The sequence below is a fragment of the Berghia stephanieae genome, chromosome 1, assembly GCF_034508935.2.
Source record: "Berghia stephanieae isolate SIO BIC M18660-M18661 chromosome 1, UCSD_Bste_1.3, whole genome shotgun sequence".
Classification (NCBI taxonomy): Eukaryota; Metazoa; Mollusca; class Gastropoda; order Nudibranchia; family Aeolidiidae; genus Berghia; species Berghia stephanieae.
In genome coordinates, this window is record NC_088360.1 from 120730637 (window position 1) to 120736636 (window position 6000).

Genomic DNA, 6000 nt, shown 5'->3' on the forward strand with positions numbered 1-6000 from the left:
TTGAGCCAATCGTTTTCCCCTATGATGAAAACATTTAAGCCATATTTAACTAGTTGTTGTTATCTGTCGCACTCTGGAAAGACACTATTGAAAAACTTGATCGAAAACTCGTCCTTCAAATATCGATCGAATTATTTAAATTCAAGTTTTCGGGCCAAAATTTTAAACACGAGTTCTATCGAGTTCGGAAGTTAACTGACTACTCATATACGTCTACACGGTGATGACTGTTGATTTTCTGTATTTTAGTGCCATTGTCATAAAGCAAATGAATAATTCTTTCCACTTTAACCCAAATTAATTAACATTTATCTGATTGCTCAAATAAAAACAAATAAGCTTAATGAGATTGCAAAATAAGAATTGGCTTTCTGACGACGCGTTGCGTTCTATTGAGCGTTTAAAGTATAGATAGTATGCACTTGGATAAGAAGCTCACAACACTGCCATCCGGAAATATAACGAACCAACACGCAAAACGATGTGTAACCTTGAACGTTTATAGTCTGGTTAATATAGTTTTGTGATAATTACTCATAAACGCAGATGGCAAAAAAAAAATAAAAAAAAAAAAAAAAACAATAACAAAGACAGGAGTGACGTCATCTTCGTTCCATCCATACAACATGAAACAAAATGTCTAGCTGATGACAGAATGGTGAATCACGAAAGTTAGAATCGGGATAATAATATTATAAACTGTATATTCGGCTAGCACACGACGGTGCACAGTTTGCAATAGAGTCTATGTCCCTGCGAGTGTGAATTTGTAAATGGTTTGTATTATTGGGGTCATGCAAGACGTTGATTATAAACAAATTCTGACAGTTCTCCACACACATTTGGGGGAAAAGTTGATGGTCGGTAGATAGAGGTCTAGTAAAGAAAGGAATATTAAACATGAATGAATCAGTTGATTCTTTGCGTAAGAATTGATTCAAAAAAACTATTATATTGTGTTTGGAAGCGATTTTCATCGCAAAAAGCTGATATCTACAAGGCGGTAAGGCTAAATCAGTTCTCAAATGGAAGGTTGGCCAAAAGAGGTAAATCTCTTTAACAATCTTTTATTTGCAACAACTCCTATTAATATATATAATATATATATATATATATATATATATATATATATATATATATATATATATATTAAAGCTGGCAAAAACAAGAATCAAATGAGCTATTGTTACGAAAGTGTCTTTCTGTCGTATTGGCTGTAAATGGCCTCCTACTTTATTGCCCACAATGGATGAGTCAGCAGTGGCCGGTATCACAGAATCAACGCAAGGAAATTTGACTAAGATCATTGATTTACGAACACCAATTTTCATCGTCCGGTTGGTCCCATGATATTAATAACGGTCCTATACCCCAAAGGGAGAGTCATTGATTATAGCCCCGGAAGAACCGAACAATCCTGTACTGGCGCGGGCACCGATATTTCCAAATACCCACTTGGACTTCGGCCAATATGACATTAATATGATGGCCATTAAGACCTTTTATCGTCTTTGGCAAGATGAGAATTTGGGTTTTACACAACAATAGGCATTCATAAGACCTGTGAAATACATGTCTAAAACGTTCGACTGCCCGTCAATTGACGCTTTGAGGTGAAATACAAAATCATAAAAATGTAAGAATGTTCTAAAAGGGTGATGTGCCACCAATGGAGCTCAGGAAAAGTTAAAAACCGATTTCATAAAGAAATCCTGAGTTTGTATATCACAGAGTCAGATTAAGTAAAAAAATATTCCACAAACCATCCCTCTCCTAGGCAGGGGGCTGTAGCATTGACTAGCCATGACTGTAGTCAAGATTCTTTGTAAAAAAGATCTTAATTCGGACCTGTTGCGTATTGAAAAATTAGTGCAAATCATATCATTATAATTTGATAAGTTCTCGACAATGTAAAAATTCCAAGATAACATTAATCACAACATACTATCAATAAATGGTAAAAAAATTGCCTTGAAGGAAGCGTATTGGATCATCAGTGACGTCAGAAAAGCAAATTTCTCGGTTGTTAATAAATGCTTCCTGCCTAGTTCAGTTGCCGTAGTGATTCCTTCTTAAATCTTAACAAGTGCGTTTATTATTATCTTAACTCATAACGGTCAATTTCGCACTTAACTCAATGAGTTTTATCAACGGGCGGGTCGTTGTCTTCGATAACTTCCACAGTGAACATTGCTATACTACTAAAGAAAGGTTGCTTCTTTAATGGATGATTACTACGCCGCTAGCGTTTTTAAGTGGATAATTCATCGTTACTTCCTCGTATTGAAATACAGTTATACATTGTTCTGTTTTCTATTCGCCTTCAAACCGTATGAAATTCCGAAGAGCACAGATGCCTCTATTTCATCAAACGTTGATAAATTTTTTTAATATATATCAATAGATGCGCAATTTTCAAGCGCAATAGCTTGTTTTTCTTAAAGACGAACATATATCAATAATGGTCGCACATATACGTAGGCACACAGACTTATAGATAAACACTTTCATAAACACACATGACATGCGCACGCACCCACACACACGAACAACAAAGAACATTTTATGGCTATTATCTCCGTTCTCTCTTTACATAAAAAAATATAAACAAACCACCTGTTACATTTGGATCCATGTAATCTCGTAAAACATGACTGGTGTGAAGGGCCTCGTGTGGAGAATCATATTATCTTTTCCAACTGGTTTTTACCGATCAGGCATTAATACACAATTAGAGCTAGAAATAGACTTCAAACAACATATCTACCTGCTTTGAAAAAGTAAGCAAGAACTCTAAACGGCTGCATTTCCAACCCAATGATAAACTTTTTTAAAAAGACAAGGATACTCTTGAGATTTTTTAGTGCCCTGACGACCAAGAGTATCTAACTTACATGGAGAGCGACTTGAATCGACCTAAACAGTCTGAGGTATACATTTCCCATCCTCCCTCCCTCTCCCCCCCCCCCCCCCCCTCCCTCTCTCTCTCTCTCTCTTGTCCTTTTTACGGTCCCCAGACAGTGATTGGCTAGTTATGTCTATATCAGGTCTGACTGGAAGTGCTGGAGTCTTCGAGATTCTCCTGCTTGTTTCACCGCTACAGACATAGGGATTAGCCTCAAATCTACGGATCTAAAATCTCATAGTTATCCCTACACTTTCTGTTTCATTTTATTTTGGAGTTGTTTTGACAAGAAGAAAAATCAGATATCGGTCACTGTTTTGTTTTGACCATTTGAGTTCAAGGTCATTGATGGGTCCCTTGAAACAATCAAACATGTGCATAAGGAGACGTTATCGATTACGACGCCAACCAAAGGTGAAAGACACATCCATTAAGTGACCTCATTTCATTGGTTGGAAACATGAATGGGATTGGGGCACATGGGAAATAATTCACACGCCGATCAGAGTGACGCCTCATTCGTTATCACTTCGATGACACCAAAAGCAGCACTCAGAACAACTCATGGACTTGGTGATAAAATCTGGGGGGTAGCTTGGCTGTTTCTAACAAGACTTTCCTTCACAATGGTGACATGAGTGATGATGTAAATTGATTCTTTAAGTCTTCTAGCCCAGAAACGAAATTGTGACACGATTATCGCTACCTTTGTCAACTATTAAGTAAATGATCTTATTCAGTATCATATTCTTTTCTTAGCACATCTGTCTATCCCACTTTGCTCCCCTTGTTCTTGTTAGTGTAGTTGCTATGGTTGTTTTTGTTGTTGTTGTTGTTGTAGTTATTGTTGTTGTTGTTGTTGTTTGTGTGTGAGAGAGTATAAGTGTATCGTGAGCGATATAGATAGATAGATGGAGAGAGAGAGAGAGAGAGAGAGAGAGAGAGAGAGAGAGAGAGAGAGAGAGAGAGAAGGGGGGGGGGGGAGAGAATAAGACAGAGATATGGGAAAAGAGTTGATATCATTGCTTATCAACCGACTCGTGAAATTATCTTTCGATAACGCAAAACAACCTAACAGAAATAAGATCAATGACGGTCATAAACACGGTTCATATTTATTACCATGGTTATCATTATTTATTATTATTATTATTATTATTATTATTATTATTATTATTATTATTATTATTATTATTATTATTATTATTGTTGTTGTTGTCATTATTATCATTATCATTATTATTGTTAATATTATCACTAGACGTCTATTATTATCATTATTATTGATAATCTTATTATGGTCGGAGTGCTATCTATAATCTATATCCTCCTAGATATAAATTATAGACAACGATTTAACACTACACACTGAAGGCGTTTATTTGTTTCATTACTTGAAGTGGTAATTAGCCAATCGTATATAACGAAATGAGGAGAGAAACAGACGGGGTATGATTTGGATCGAAGATTTGAAAGAATAATTAATCAATCCATCCATTCCATTTCAACCTTTAAGAAAAAAACCACAAAAATCTAGAGCATTTGTATAGCGCAATATCCACTAAATGTGCTCAAAGCGCTTTACAATGGGTCCCTGATCAACAGCAACACATACCATATAGAACGAGACATGACGCCTGCTAGGCGATATTACATTTTTTTTTCAGACAGAGACAGTGCTGTTAACGGTCAGGTACTCATTTTACATATGAATACGGTGAGAGAATGTGAGTAAAGAGCCTTTTCCAAGGGCTCAACTATGCGCTGAGCGAGGCTTGAACCCAAGACAATCCGATCCGAAAGCGAGTGTCATACCAGAGGACCACATAGCCGCACCTATCCCAACGATTCAAACAAACAGACAAAAGAATTAATGAATGGGAGCGATCTATATTAACTTTCCGTGCGCTCGAGGTCATTGGTCACATTGCAAAGTGTGTTCAAAATGACCCGCATAGTGTGAAGTGTTCACAATCTATCCAAGATCACAATTGGTCATTTTGCTCAGCGTGACTCATGGTAATGTTTTCAACTTTCATAAACACAGCAGCGTGTTTACGTTTATTGAGAAATGTCCAATCGTTGTACAGCATCAAATCATGTGATCGATGACGAGGTTGGACGAAAACATGAATATAGATCGCTCCCATTTTGTTCAAACAAACAAAAACTTTACTACCACGGGTGATTATTCCGAACAATCTGTTGATTGCATAGGCGCATTGGAATTGTCCGAAGAACACCAGTCCGAATAGACGTAGCCCAAACAAAAATCATTGAAGCAACATTTGAACAAAGTAAACAAACCGCTTGCAACGCGGAAAATTTGAACTTTGACACCAGTTTTCATAACAGCACGAATATTTGAATTGATATCTCTCAAAATGTGTTTGTAAACAAACCGTATTTATTGAGTCATTGACGAAAATAAATGAAAAGCATGTTTAAATTACCTGGTTTTGGGATGAGGACTTTGTGCACATTGTCTTTCAATTTTACAATTATCTTCACATAATGTTTCTTACCTTTAAATTAGACGGCTAACCGAATTAATCACATACGACACAGGAATAATAAAATATCCAATAGATATCCACTTCGGAACACTTAATCATAAAATTTACTTTTACAAGTTCCTTAGCCAGGTAAACTTACATCGAGAATCAAAAACGGTGTAGATCTCACTCGCCGCGCTTGCGATGATTTCACTCGACGGGCCGACAGCGCGGTGGCGCGGCGGTACTTGGGTTAACGACCGCTCGCATTCGGCGACACAGCGTATGGCCTCACACATTTCTTGCTCACATCGTGACTATCAATACACAAGGTCATAATTTTCTTATTAAAAGAAATTAAAAGGAAAGAAAAAAAGAGAGATAAGCAGAAAGGCACAATTATATATTATAATTATAATGTTAGACCTTGTGTGTGTAATGATTTCAATCTCAAAATTGCGTTTGTTGTAAAACAAACAAACAAACAAACACAATCGTTCTTCTTCTTCTTCTTCTTCTCTTCTTCTTCTTCTTCTTCTTCTTCTTCTTCTTCTTCTTCTTCTTCTTCTTCTTCTTCTTCTTCTTCTTCTTCTTCTTGAG

The 6000-nt window shown here is 36.6% G+C and overlaps 1 protein-coding gene across 6 annotated transcripts in view; it reads right to left on the reverse strand.

The window, feature by feature from the left end:
• The window catches only part of LOC144962936 (3',5'-cyclic-AMP phosphodiesterase 4C-like), a 658366-nt gene that overhangs the window by 269029 nt on the left and 383337 nt on the right, over positions 1–6000 (reverse strand). The window contains exon 1 of one of the 6 annotated variants that reach the window (XM_078896355.1): positions 5431–5579. The exons of the other annotated variants lie outside the window; for them this stretch is intronic. The gene's annotated coding sequence lies outside the window, so the exon portion shown is untranslated. Of the gene's footprint in view, positions 1–5430; positions 5580–6000 lie in introns of those variants that run through there. 6 annotated transcript variants of the gene reach the window in all.